Source organism: Adiantum capillus-veneris, chromosome 23 (genome assembly GCF_014529385.1).
Source record: "Adiantum capillus-veneris isolate H3 chromosome 23, ASM1452938v2, whole genome shotgun sequence".
NCBI classification, from domain to species: Eukaryota; Viridiplantae; Streptophyta; class Polypodiopsida; order Polypodiales; family Pteridaceae; genus Adiantum; species Adiantum capillus-veneris.
The window spans coordinates 75,106,510-75,121,843 of record NC_140953.1 but is presented as its reverse complement, the minus strand read 5'-3'; positions in this window follow the sequence as shown (position 1 = coordinate 75,121,843).

Below are 15,334 nucleotides of genomic sequence, written 5' to 3'. Positions count from 1 at the left end.
ATGCTATCGACCCTCACATGAAGGCTAATGCAAATCGCGTATAGTCAAGTCTCAGAAATGACTATCTTCCAGACCAAGTCTCAGAAATGGCTAGGAGTGCCAAATAAAACCAAGCATGGCTCCAGACATGCGTACAATGGCAGTTTCCACAAGTAACGTACAATCCAGCAGACAATGCGCTCAAACGGGCGCCAAATGATGCATACCCATAACAGCTGCAAGTGACACCACTGCTAGTATATCACTGTACTCCAGCTACCTGTACCTATGTGAATCACCTGTACCTGCACCTGTACCTGTCCCTATAACCTGTAACCTGTTAGCTGCAACATGTAATCCCGAATCTCGAAGCTTGAAGCTCGAAGCAAAAGGTGCTCGAAGAAGATCCTCCGTGGGAGCGCCAAAAGAATGTGAGCGGGGTGAAAACACACACAACGCCTCTATAACGACCCGACACACACTCTTGGAATGATACACACACACACACACTATGGGGCACCACTCGGCTTACACAACACACCTGGCCGAGACAGGAAACACACGTATGGAGTGAGAGGAGAGAGACTACCCATTTACCCACTCCACACAGAGACACACACACACACACACACCCGAAAAACTAAGCTCAAAAGAGGAGAACTTCTTATTTTTAGATACAAATGATCTTGGGCCAACACCAATGGGCAAATAGCTCACACAAAATGAGTAAAATAAGCCAGATACAATCACAAACTGGAGCAGAAGCTTCACTCATAGGAGAAACTTACACAGTCAAAACAATAGAAAAATAGTGAGGAATTAGGCAAAATGGACAGTTCCATCGCGTCCGGAACGGCCCAAAACCCCAGTCTACAATGTCAAAGTGCTCAAATCCGACCTCGGATGAGTAGTTTACGGCCAAAACAGGCTCCAAAAACCCCAAAAAACACACCTGCGGCTGTTCCTCCTCTCTTCTCCACATTTTTTCTGGTCTTCTCTCAGTTTCTTCAGTTCCCACACTTAGCTTTATTACTTGGGCACCCTTGGCCTTTTAGATGACCTCAAACGGACCCCGAATAGGCCAAAAACTGACCTCACAGTGCATAGTTGTCACCTTTTTGCATCATCCGCACACCTGGCACTCATTTCTTTTCAATAATGCATCCCGCAACCATGTGAAGTTTCCCCAAAAGATGGTCCTCATGATGACCTTTTTGCATAATTATCAGAAGAAAACATCCACGGTGTGTCCGTACTCATCCACGTGCAAGTATTGACCCCATTCGGCCTCCTCACGCCACTAGATGCCATCTGACGCACCTGCTTACCTCATGTCATTGGCCCGCGGATAGCTTCCTCGAGAAGTTTTATGTGCTACCAACTCCTCATTATTATAGAAAAAACACACTAGTACTGGTAACAATGAAAATCGATGCACTATGTACATGTTGCCCTACCTGTACACATGTGGGCCCCACGTAACCACCTGGCTCTGGAAAATGGGCAATTCTTTATTTGATGCACCACGCATGTCTATGTACATATGCACAATCCCTTGCTCCAAAAAACTCCTGACAACGTCATTGCCAATCCATATACGCAACATTCCAATGTTCAAATATAGGTCCTTCAGTGATAAGCACATTTTCATGATCCGTATCAACAGGCTGAGGTGGACAAACACGTTTTCCAAGGACAACATCAGAGAGGTCATCGCCTTCAAGAATTAGCAACATCTTTGCTTTCCAGCCTGGAAATCCTTGGCCTTGGAAAGGAGGAACAGAACAAGGAAAGCCATTGACGAGAATAGTCATAGCCATATCTGGTTGCGAGAAGACGTTGTCAAGCATTTTTTGGATGAAGATAAAGTCACTAATCCATGCTAAAAAGCTTGCTCACTATCCTCGAGTACATAGATGTACAAAATGCTTTGAGTTTTCGGAGTGCTCTTGTAAATTATATGTATAAAGGCTTGGTTATTCTTAGTCATTTGCAAGATTTTTGGGTTGGTCAAACTTTCAAAATGTGGTTTTCAATAAGTATTTTCAGTCGTGTTTGATAGCCGGTGAATCGGACTTATACATCATCAGTTACATGCATTTGAAGTGAGCGGTTCCTTACTTAGAAAGTGGGTGTGGATGCATGTGAGGAAAGGAAAGTGGGCTGATTTGATAGATTTAATTAGAAAAATTATGGCCGAGGAGTTTTGGAAATAGCCAAAGTGATAAGCTCTGAGCCCCGGGCTTTACAACGTCGCATTCGGTGCTCTGAGTCACCCGCCACGGCTCCGCCAAGATTTCTCTGTGTGGGGAGCAAAATAGGAAATTCATAGGCTTAAGTGGGAAGGTGGGAGGATGTTGACAAGTGGCAATGAAGTAATCCCACATGGGGGGGTGAAAGTGAAAATTGGAGGGTATAAGGGGGGGAGTGGGTACCCCTTAAGGTTGTATCAAAGGGAAAACTAGACATCTCTTCCCTTGCTAATGGGGCTTATGGGTGTTGGGGGAAAGAGGGGGCACCCATTGTGAGTTATCACTGCCTGGACAAGCGGCTGGCCACATTTTTGGTCCTCGGACACTTGCCCCCACCCATTCCTTGGTCAAAAAATCACCAACAGCTCATTTTTGACCCAAAAAAGGCCAAAAATGGACCGTGGAGGAGCAAGTGCTCCTATGCTCCAATTTCTATGAAATATGTCTATTCTGCAGGCAGTGAATGTAAAAGGGATGTGGATCCTTATGAACAACCACCTATGTATGTGCAAATTTTGGGCAGCACTTGAGGCGGTCGTATAATTGGATTGCAGCCTTTAGAGGGCCGTGAGGTTTTGTGAAGCCAAGCACAGGGGGCCGGGTTACCGAGTGTTTGGTGGATTATGTTAAATCAGAGATGAGACACGAGACGAGAGAGAAGAGAGACAAAAAACACCACAATCTGCAAGCCCCAAAGTGTGTAGGATACTCACACAAACGATGTATATATAGAGGGGACCCGGGTGCTATATATAGATCTTGTGCTATATAAAGAGCTCAACACCCCCACTCAAATAAGGGTCCCTAACTATGGATGAAAAAACCCTTGGGGACTCAAGGGAGAAACCCACTGTTCTATATACACCCATCGTTATATTAAAAATATCATTGAATTTATAAAGAATTCTTATGGGGAGCTACATCACTCCTACCAAGTACAACAATGGCCTTAACACTAGGTTGATAATGGGACACTTTTATGTCTTGGGACACTTTTATGTCCTGTTAAGTGACCATTTTCCTTGAATTATGTCAAGAGTTTCAAAATGGATTTTGAGGTGCTATCTATCTAGAAAGTTGTCTCATGAGCTGAAAAAAACTCGAACTTTTTTTGGAATATCAATTCCATCTTTAACCTTGTCCTTGCACAACATTTCACAACCTAAGCTGTGTGAAAAAACGGATCCTGTTTTTGGCTTTTTTCAACTTTTTGCAACTATACCACTCTAGAATTCATGTTTGTGAGGTCTATAATGCTAGAGAACTATCTTTAGCAGTCCTCAACATGTCCTGATGCTTCTAGGGAGAAATAAATGTTAAAGTTGTAAGTTATGACCAAATTACAAAAATTGTCAAATCCTGTTTTTTAGCCAATTTTAGCTCTTCTATGATTTTTTTGGTGTCTTTCATGATATCCAAATGCAGTTTTGATTTTCTATGTTGCATATTGTAACATAAAGCTAATATTCCTTGAGTTTTGGGGCACCTAATACCCTATTTTGCATAGTAGACAACGATGGTTGATTTTTTCAATTATAGAAGAAAACGAAACATTCTAGTATATCAAGTATAGCTTTTTCAATATTGTTAGTTTCTTGTGACAACTACATGCATTTTTTAGGTAGTAACCATATCTAGTCATAAGGATCAAATTTGGCTAGATATTGAATAGTTTCTATGGGATTCTACAACTCATAATGTTGAACCCATTTTTTTCATGTTTGCAGTATTTCGCACTTCATCTTTGTCCCCAAGATTCCCCTTGGTAAGAGATGTATTATTCTTTTGACATGCTCCATGGCTCCTTATGAACCTAAAAGACAATAGGGAACTAAGAAAACATGCATATATTATTTGTATTGAGTGTCGCTATAGAAACTTTGATGATAGGTTTGCATAATGGTAAAAATTCAACTTTTTTGTACCTATTTCTTTTGGAAAAACAAAAAATAGTGAGTGAGAAGCAATCATATGTTTTGATCACCAACCCATTGAAGTTAACTAGGGAATTTATCTCAAGTCCTACAAAAATCCCGAATCTTATTTTTATGCAACAAAACGTAAGAAATGATTGTTTTGATGAAAATGTACTGGTCCATCAACTTTGGAGGCTTGGTGTGACCAAAAGATGAGAAATTTTACAAGTTTCTTATTTTTTCCATGTGTAGTAGGCCTTTAACTATAACCTCATGAAAGGATTTTACAAAATGAGTGGATCTACTATGGTTTTGGATGTTTTTTTCAAAACCCTGAAAGGACACTTTTATGTCCTGTTAGGTTACCAACCTAGTGTTAAAATGCTCAAGAGAGAGATATCTTTGTGTAGACTTCCAACATATGTTCACCAAAAATTTCTTCATAAACTTCTTAAGTATTCTGCCATAATCTCTTCACCAGAAAATATCTTGATAAACTTTAACTTTTGGTATTAATTGAAAATATCATAAACTCAAGAAATACAGTCGAGAAAATCTTATCAATGTCAATGAAATAATCAGAGTCAAAATGTCATAAGAGACGGTTTGCAATGTTGTCCTTTTGATAACATAAAATTAATAGTACACAAATACATGACACAAGATGATGTCCATACAATATTCAAAGAAAATGGCCATAACAATGATGACATGACGATCAGATAGCACATATGCATGTATAACAAAACAAGAATATATGTGCGCACATATGTATATATAACAAGATGATCTCCATTCAATATTCAAGACAATGGCCATAGCAATGATGCCATTCCAATTGATACAAGATAACAAGACATAAGATGATGTCCATATGATATGATATTTAAGATGGCCATAACAATGATGGCATGATGATCAAATATAGAAAATATATATATATATATATATAACAAAACAAAAACGTATGTATGTACATAAATACATGACACAAGATGATGTCCGAGATGATATTCAAGACAATGGCCATAACAACGATCGCATGACAATCAGATAGCAAATATGTATGCATAACAAAATAAGAATGTATATGTGCACATAAATACATGACACAAGATGATGTCCGAGCAGATATTCATAACAATGACCATAGTAATGATGGCATGATGATGACGAGGTGCGAGACGATAATTATAACAATGGCCATAACAGTGATGGCATGAGGATTGATAATATCTGCGACGATATTCATAACAATGATGGGAGACAATGACGATGTCTGAGATGATATTCATAAGAATGGCGGTAACAATGATGGCATGACGATCAGATAGCACAAATGTATATGTGCACATAAATACATGACACAAGATGATGTCCAAGAAACTATTCATAACAATCACCATAGTAATGATGGCATGACGATGACGATCTCCGAGACGATACTATTAACAATGGCCATAATGATGACGGCGTGAAGATTGATAATGTCTGAGGCGATATTCATAACAATGGCTGCAACAATGATGGCATGACGATGACGATGTTTGAGATGATATTCATAACAATGGCCATAACAATGATGGAATGATGATTGATAATGTCTCTGACGATATTCATAACAATGACCACAACAATGATGACATGACAATGACGATGTCCGAGATGATATTCAAGACAATGGCCATAACAATGATGGCATGACGATCAGATAGCACATATGTATGTATAACAAAGTAAGAATGTATGTGTGCACATAAATACATGACACGAGATGATTTCCGAGGAGGTATTCATAACAATCACCACAGTAATGATGGCATGATGATGACGATGTCCGAGACGATATTCATAACAATGATGGCATGACGATGACGATGTTTGAGATGATATTATTGATGATTGCCATAACAATAAGTTTTCATGTGGCAAGATGACGCATTTAACTCTATGGGAATGATCATCAAGGCACAAAATCTAGTAAATTACTCCATCAAGAATTTTAGTAATAATTCATTGTAAATTATATGAATTTCTTTACGAGTGATAGAGCATCAAACTCACCAATATTGGTCATGTCACTAGATTGAGTATCATAAATTGAAATTAAAATATTCAACACAATGTCTAGTAGACCATCATACCAAGCACTAATGCTCAAATCCTCGGAGCATCATAAATTGAAGTTAAAATATTCAACACATCGTCTAGCAAATCATCATATTTAGCACTAATATTAAAATCCATGGGCATACTATTCCATGGCATCAAAGTCAATTGGTATAAAATTAGTCTCTGTGGAATAAATTCAATGATTGAATATGACACAAAGTCTAGTTAAAAACATAAGCCTCACGTACGTCATAAGAACCCTAAGTACATAACCCGGCCCGACAATTTTTTCCACATGATTTTCAAGGGCGTGTTAAGTCAATTCTAATTCTACAATGTCAATCAAAGATATAATGAAAGAAACTCTATGGTTTACAAATTCATAGAGACCCAGTTGGAAACATAAGCCTCACATATGACCTAAGAGCCTTAAGAACGTAACCCCTGCAATTTACTGTCTACATGATTTTGAAGGGCTTGTTCAATCAAATTGCAGTCTGTAATGTCAATCAAAATACAATGAAATAAACTATATGATTAGCAAACGGAAACCTCTTCTCACAAACTTACCGCAAGGCCTACAATCAACACAAAGACCAACTTTCTCATGAATAAACCAAATATGACATTCCTCATCACCATTGAAGTCAAAGCCATGGAAGCTAGTCGTTACTTTCGTGAGAGTAGAGACCACCTTACTCAATAAACCATGGGTTGACATCACCTAAACAGACATTGACATCGTGCAAACATGTTCTTTGACAATCCATACAAGATAATTTACACACAATGCTACCACCATAGAGCATGCATCACATCACTCAAAGACGACACGGGTCAATGTCCTAGATGCCTATGGGTCCCTAATCTTGTATTGATTACAATTGTAGTTTACATCTTATTCCCCATCAAGACCTTAGACATAAACTATCCGCAATGAAGCCTTCATCCATCACATCCAGGCAATGTTGGCCTCTTATAGCTAAGAACTGAAAATATGCCATTACTGTACTTATTTCCAAGGAGGGAGTTGACGGGCAATGGGCCACAAACATCATAGTGGATGAGGTCGAGAGATGCAGTGGCTCGTGATGATGAAGTGGGGAATGGGACATGATGTGCTTTAGCAAGAATGCAGCCCTCACAAAGTGTGATGTGAGTGAGGTACTTGGGAAGACCTAGTGCAAGTTGGCAATGAGTGAGTTGGTGCAAAACATGTTGAGAAATATGTCCTAGTTTTTAATGCCATTTGAGTGTGTTTTTATGGATGATGCAGATGCATGTGCAGGCGATGAGTCACCCAATGGATAAAGACGCCCAGTTTTGAGGACCAAAAGTGTCACGTACTGACCATCTTTGTTTACTGCCGAAATATGGCAGCTTCTCGCATGAATTTGATGATGATGCCTTTGTTGGTTAGCTCGCTGACAGAGATGAGATTTTTCTTGAGACCGGAGTTGGCCGTAGTAGGTCTAGAGGTACCTACACCTGCACCCCAAAGGTGTTGTTCCATGGCGATCTGCTCAGGTGTGAACTGAGATAAAAATGAGCCCATCTGCTCGGGTGACATGCCGACCAGAGTGACTGGAAAACTAAAACTAGGAGAGTAGGTCTCATCGTCATCGGCCATGGCTAATCATACACAAACAAAACCCACAAAATACGTTAGTTTACGTAAGAAATGCTTAATCAATACAAACAACAAATCAATGAAACTGCTACACAAATGAAACAAATAAGTGAAACTGCTACATAAATGACCAAAATCTAAACTGTATTGTAGAGTAATAAAAAGAGCCATGCAAAAGGTTTCCTAGCAAAAGTCATTAGTTAATCTCTCATCCTCTATGAGATCTGATGCACTAAATACGTCTATCTCAATCTGTACTTCTGCATCTTCGTCGTCGAACTCTACTTCTTCATCGCTCTTTGCATCAGCTTCACTATTTGACACCTCATCTCTAGGTTCAGACAATTGCTCAATGCTGACATCCACCTCAAAATCTAAACTTAAAGTTGGAGTCAGTCCCGCGCTTTGTTCATGAATCACCTCTTTGAGCTCAACATCCAATCCTTCACACACTTGCTTGCTAGGTGGAGCAACCTGAACGACATAGAGACAACAGGGTTTAGACAGATCATTCTCATCAGCTTCTGTCCATAGTGAATCATGTATGAACACAACTTGTTCACAATATTGGAGAAGTACGAATGTATCCCGCACATTTGTCCACACCCGCCTAGAGTTCACTTGAATCAATCCACTCTTGTCTTTGCGCACAATTGCATTAGGGCCGTTGGTAATAACTTTGAACCACTTGACATCAAAGATAAACATATCAAACTTTCTAAAGATAATCTTAAAGATGTCTTGGATGTAGCCAAAGTATTCAAGCTGGCTAGTAGTCTCTGTATTCTCATCCCTAGCACTACTCCTACTTTCTTGGACAAAGCTTGCCCTAGCACCATTGTCGAAAGTGACCCTTTGTTCGTCGATCCGTGGCACTCTGAAGTGCTTCCCATGCGACCATAAAGCTCCATATTTGTGATACTGTAGCCACAAAACTGAAAGAGACTAAAAGTTATTAAAGCAAACTAATTTTCATGTACAACTCGAAAAGGAAGCTGTGAAATGTACATGCCAATCGCAACCCCTTGACATCCCCTCTTCCTCTTCAGTAATCAACACTCTACTCCTCTTTGCCTCTGAGAGTGTTGCATCTAACCACCACCCAATTGGAAAGTCAGGCAATTTCTGAAGATGGTCTGGAAAAGGAAGGTTTCTAGTTGCATGGTTATTCTTGAATTGAAGGTTATCTGTCAAACGTTGTTGCTTTTCCACTTCGTACCTCTCTAGTCACTTTTGCATGATGTCTAATTTGAGAAGGCAAAATCTCATAACCTTTTCTGGCATTGTGATGTCCATATCCTAACGATGCCTTGTCCCTGCGGCTCGTCCCCTATCACCTCGGCGTTGACCTTGGCGTTGCAACCACTTGGGTCTAAATGGTAACTCCATTTATAACTCACTTGAGTATTGTCAAGGAGTAACCACAACTAAGAGTTTTCCAAAAGCATAACCAGTTTTCAGATCTTCTGAAGGTACTGGAATAATGCAAGGAAACCTTGGCGTAACTTTCCATGCAGTTGTGAGCCAGATTCCCTACTCGCGTGAGTATCTTGAAAAGTTCATAGATAGGGAGTGTCCTCTTGTTATAATTCTGTTACTTGCCAACATACTTTGTCAGCACACCTGGTAAGTCCTTGACATATGAAACTATTGAAACAATCTCCAACCCCACCACAACAGGTGTTCAAAGTTGAAAACTGTACTTACTCAAATTCTAGAATAGGGAGAAAATCATCTATTCTGAAATGCATTGTGCTAACGTATGCTCTTAGCAGATCCTTTAGCAAAAGAAATATTTGTAAGTTGTCCATCCAACACGAGATGAATAGCAGCAGCAGTAAGAGTGAGGTGTTGTTCCCCAACCACTTATAGACAATCTTCCCTGGCTGTCGAGAAACTAGTACTCAATCATTGAGTATCCATCAATATATATTACATGGAGTGAAGACAACCAACTAGGTTGAAAGCAAGTGGACTAGAGTAAGCTCCTAGAGTTTAGACCATCCAACCATAGACACCCATCCTAAGCTAGTGCCTTGTATGGCAGGGTGTAAACTCATAATAAATCTGCAGAAGAGATTGCACATGCAATGCAAAAAGGTGCAAAGAGAAAAAAAGTCCACGAATTGGCATGCCGCTCCAAATAAATCATTGTTAAACACTAGAACCCATAACACCTAGTGTGCATGCATTTAACACAAATTTATCCAAACCGCAATTCCATGACGAGACTTTCCACGGTACGTAAGTGAAAGCCTTTCAACAAGAGTCAGACCATAACAGAATGTGAAAGATCATTCACACCTAGGTACCAACCATGAGACATTCTTATTAACTTAACATAATTGATTATATGTAGAAACGACCCTCCGTTGAGGTGGTTTCACAACAGTTGTCATCGCAACAAAACTGTACTGAGTACCGGACAATTTCTGGCCACTGAAATTGTTCCTGATACGGTGTGCTCCAAATGGTCTAATAAACGGATACGACCAGAACGTAGGGACTTCGTCGTGACACATCATTAAGAATTAGGCGCCAATGTCTGTCCCAAAGACTCATATTCACCACATGTGGAATATGTCTCAAAGAAGGATGGCCAAAAAAGCGACATCCATCAAGTACAAGATGTACTTGTGTGTGGAGGAACTGCAAAACACTCCGTGACAAGAGTGAGAGGGAATTATCTTTCTCCACATTGGCTAACCGAACTCCTTGAGTTCCTAGACCATGTTGTATTCCATGTGACAACATGTGCCAAATTGAACCCTACAAGTAGGTTCGTAACAGCATAAGACAGAAAGATAGATTGGACACTTGGCCCAAAATAGTTCGTGCCGACATGCCCTTGGCATGGCTTTGTAACATTCAAGCGTACTTAGCGTCTTGGAAAACCAAGCAAAGCATACTAAAAATGGAATAACACCAAATCAATAGATGTGTACCTGGAGATTTGAACGTAATGTGCACTTACCTGTATTCAAATGGAGAGGAGCACGTCCCCTACTTGAAAAAACAAACAGCATTGCACTAGAAACCTTGGGTGTTGCCTTTGCAATCGAAGCCCTTGGATTATAATCTACATAGTCAAACCCCTTGGTAAAACTCTTTGTAGAAACTGCTCAACTAGCGGATAACGATAACCAATATAGTCAACCGTGTACAGAATAATTGGAATCAACTTGAAAAGTGTGTCCATCCACTACCGCGTGTGGTAGATTATGGAATTCTTTCCTTGAAAGTATAACGGGGAGAGATCAATTGTGATCCTTAATGCAGATCAAACTGTGATCCTTAATGCCTATGGGGTGATGTAACAATCACCCATCGGGTCTTACCCCAAAACAGTATTTCCATAGAGACGCCGTAGTGCTATAGAGAGAGCAGGAAAGTGAACTGCCGAGCTCTTATGGACAACCATGGTGTCGCAATTGATTGCTGCATTGATACTTCCTTGTAGAGCTCAGTTGCTGTGAGTTGAAGAGTATAAAAAACTCAACATGAGTGTCGCACTGAAAACATGTAGTGGAAAAATGACACCCTAGACATCGGTAATGACAAGACTGTTGCTTGTCCAGTAATGTCGATGTGTACTTCCCTGGGTAGATCTGTTCGTTCTTAAGAAAACTTCCCCAAGGAATACCAACCATTGGGTCTTACCCTAGATTTAACAATTACTCTTAGTCAGCGTGTGTGGCTCATAGCCCTCATGGCAATTAGTGTTCGATCGTCCAGCCGATGAAGACTGATTTGGATGGCATCCTGCCCAATTTCTAGCTAAGAGTTAGAGCACCTTGGCTCATGCTGAGTCAACAGCGAAACATGTATAAAAGCTTCTTAGAAAGTTTTCATTATCTTTAGAGAGAAAAAAGAAAGGAGATAAGAAGAGCATGCTGGGCTGAGGAACTTTCCTTAAATTTCTAGAGTGTGTGCCCAATCCGTGTGTTACGCATCTTATGCGTGACTTGTATGAGAATGACTTAGCATTGTCCCTTTGCCTATGAATGAAGTCCAAATTTGAGGTTCCTTTTAGTGTTGTTGTGTGTTGACAGCAACCAACAAGCATGTTAAACAATCCAGAACTTATCTTGTCCTTGACAAAGTCTTTGGTGTTATAGCGGAAGCGTGTTTCATGAGGCGGTGGAATTTAATCCACCTAGTTAGCATGCCGTGCATACATAATTGTAAGCCCTTGGCAAAAGTGATGGCCTCAAACGTGAGAACCAAAACTAGCAGTGCCTTGCACAATCTAAACTGGTAGGAAACTCTCTATTTTGCCAGTGTTTTCAAACTTATGTGCCACTGCCCTTGATGCCAAGTCATTGGGAAGTACCTTGGTACAAGGAAGAAGCCGTGCTTCATGTAAAATTGTCAAAGAACTTTGCTTTGCACAAAAGCAGTACTTTCCAATCAAAGGTGTAAATATGAAAAAACAAACAAAACTGAACATGGTCTAACCTGGTCATCCTGCTGTAGCCAGTTGTCTTGAGATGTCAAGGAAAAACTCGCTCAAATGAAGCTCATAGCCTTGTCTATTGCACGAGAGAGAATTATCGTGTATGATACACCCTCGTATATCATATACGCATGTCTGATATGTAATGAAATAACCTGCAGTCATATTGCCGATTCCCCCGCCAAGTTTGTATGCTCATAGCATAGTTCAAATGCGAGAATATTCAATGCAAGGTGCCCAAATTCTTGCCAACAGATGGTGGTACCGATGTACAAAGATCATGGAAAACGAGAATTGACCTTGTTAAGCAATTTCAATTCAAATTGGTTAGTGCCGTGTGGCAAGCATCTTTGCCGGCTTCTGGAAGTAGTGACAAGAAGTCGGCCATGCCGAGCTCTGTGCACCCTTCATGAAGTGGAGTCAGAGGGTGTGCCAATCTCCTTGAGATTCCATGGGCATCAAAATTGAATTGCTATTGATCCGTGCAACAGATCAAGGTTGCATGCAGGTACTCACGCCATGCTTGAGTCATGTTGGCACGTTCAGTATTGGTTCGATGCCAAAAAGTGTAATGCTTGAAACGACTGTCACAAGCCGTGCTTGTGTTTGGAGTGCCTAAATTGCACGCACACCTGGTGCATGCATAATTAGCATTCGATTTTCATACATTACTTTATGTAGAGATACAACAATTAATTGTAGATCAAGTTATGCGGATAACAATGGAGTAGGAACATTGTAACGCTTCGACAAAGCGTACCTGAAATTGGTAGTCAAAGCATGGAAAAGATATTTGCAAATCCGGATTGACTGAAAACATCCGGCCTAGACGTAGCACGATAATTTTTTAAGACATGGCGTGCATGCCTGATCGTACTGATGCTTTACTATTCAAACAGGTATTGAATAGGTTGATAAATACAATTGAAATTGAAGACTTACCTCATTACCTGTATAAACTTGTCGTGTTGATCACATGGCCGAGATGCTCGAGATTCCCTGAACCTTAAACCGAGCATCAATATTGTCTTTGCCTAGCAGCCTTGTTCAGAACCTTGCCCGAGGTCGGTAAGCACGAGTTCCCTTTTTCAAACAAATATGATGGTATGTTTACCTAAACTTCTTTGCTCGACCATCAAATCCCAAACCATTTTTAGGAAGTCAAGCTTTCCAAACTTTGCAATTTGTTTCGGGTCTGTTTTTTGCTCCATGGCCGATGCAAGGTAGCCCACGCATGTCACCTTCCGCCAGTAGAATCCCGTGGGCACTGACCCTTAGAGGAAACAAAAATATGTCCTTTGCCCTAAGGCCAAAGGCCTTTGGGCGCTTAAGTGGGAAAAAAGAAAGCTCAAGGAATGGCGATGGCACAGCAGAGTGCCGTGCAAGAGAGAAAGGGAGGTCAGGCTCCATGCGCTGCTCGGATGGGCCCACCACCACTGAGTTGGCTCGCTCCCTCGCGCTCCCACTAGGCTGACCATGAGCGATTTGGAGCGTGTCGACGAGCCATCTCCTCCCGCCTCAAGAGGCCTTGTACACGCCGCTTGGGTCTCGGCCCAGACTTCCCCGCATGTCAAGGGCGCTTCCCCACCGTCGAGAATAGCATGAGCATGCAAAAAGCATGAGAGGACCACACCTGTCTTCCCAACAAAGAGAGGCTCTGATACCAATGTAAGACCTAGGGAACTAAGTCCTGGGATCCTCCTCCCTACCGTCCCTTATATAGGCCTAGCTCCTAGCTCTTGCCCTAAGCGGATCCGCAGTCCACATTGGTCCAGTCCAGGCCCTTGGGCTAGGTTCCTGACCCCTTAGGTTGGGCCTTGCCCCGTAGGACCCTGGTCCTGACAATTCTACTGACAATTCTACCCTCGAGGCGAGCCTTTTGATGAACAAAGACTTTAAAGTCTTCATAAATCTCTCCAAGAAGAACATCCACTTGCTATGGACCACCCCAAAAACTCCAACTTCATCGACCACATGCACAAGTACATGCATTTGGATGGTAAGAATGTTTTTTGGAACGTACTTCTCCACCATGCACACTACTTCAATAGCATTTAAGCGTGCCGCATCGATGCTGTCTTCTCTTATCTCTTTTGAACTGATCCAGCGTACCAACTCACTGGTTTTGTAGATTGTTTTTCTACTAGTAAGATGAACTGTAAAAATTGGTAAGATGAACTGTAAAAATTTGTGCCAATCGTGGAACTTATAAGACCACTGAGATTGTCATCTCTCATAAAAGCCGTTTTCAAACATCGCATGCACCCTGTGGGAGTCTTGAATGACGATATAGTTTTCTTCACTTGTTGCTCTTCTTCGCCCCATGGACCTTTTGATATAGACCACTTTCCATTGGGTTTAAGTCAAGGCCACATCTCTGGCATTCGACCATAGCCTGCAGGTCATCTCTTTGGGCCTTGCTCTCTCTTTTTTGAGTGATGGTCTTTCAGATGATCCCCCCCACATTCTTGAAGATGTGCATTGGGTCGAGCAAATGATTAATCAGCAGGTCACTCCAATACAGGAGATCATGGAAAGTAGAAAGTCTTTTCATTCCAAGTGGCATCCAATCTCTTCTCTCCAGCCACATGTTTTTCCAATTGCTCACTTTCAATGGATGCATATCATGTTTGTATATGTTTGGTCCACGTAGCTCATGTCCTATCTACCATGCTCCTCGTAAACTGTCTTGCTCAAGTGCTCAAAGCGGCAGAAGCCAAGTTGAGGACCACATTTCGGACATGCATGATTGCTCGAGTAACTCAAGCCTAAAACATCACATATTAATAGTTAAAAGCGTTGACGTTGCCATGAATTGTTGAGAGAGAAAGAGAGAGAGAGAGAGAACACAGAAATAGAACCCCAAAGTATGTAGAATACACACATGGGATGATGTATATATAGAGGGAACCTGGGTGCCATATATAGAGAAGCCATATATTGAGTAGCTTCACATATAAGCTCAACAACCCCGTTCAAAATAAGGGTC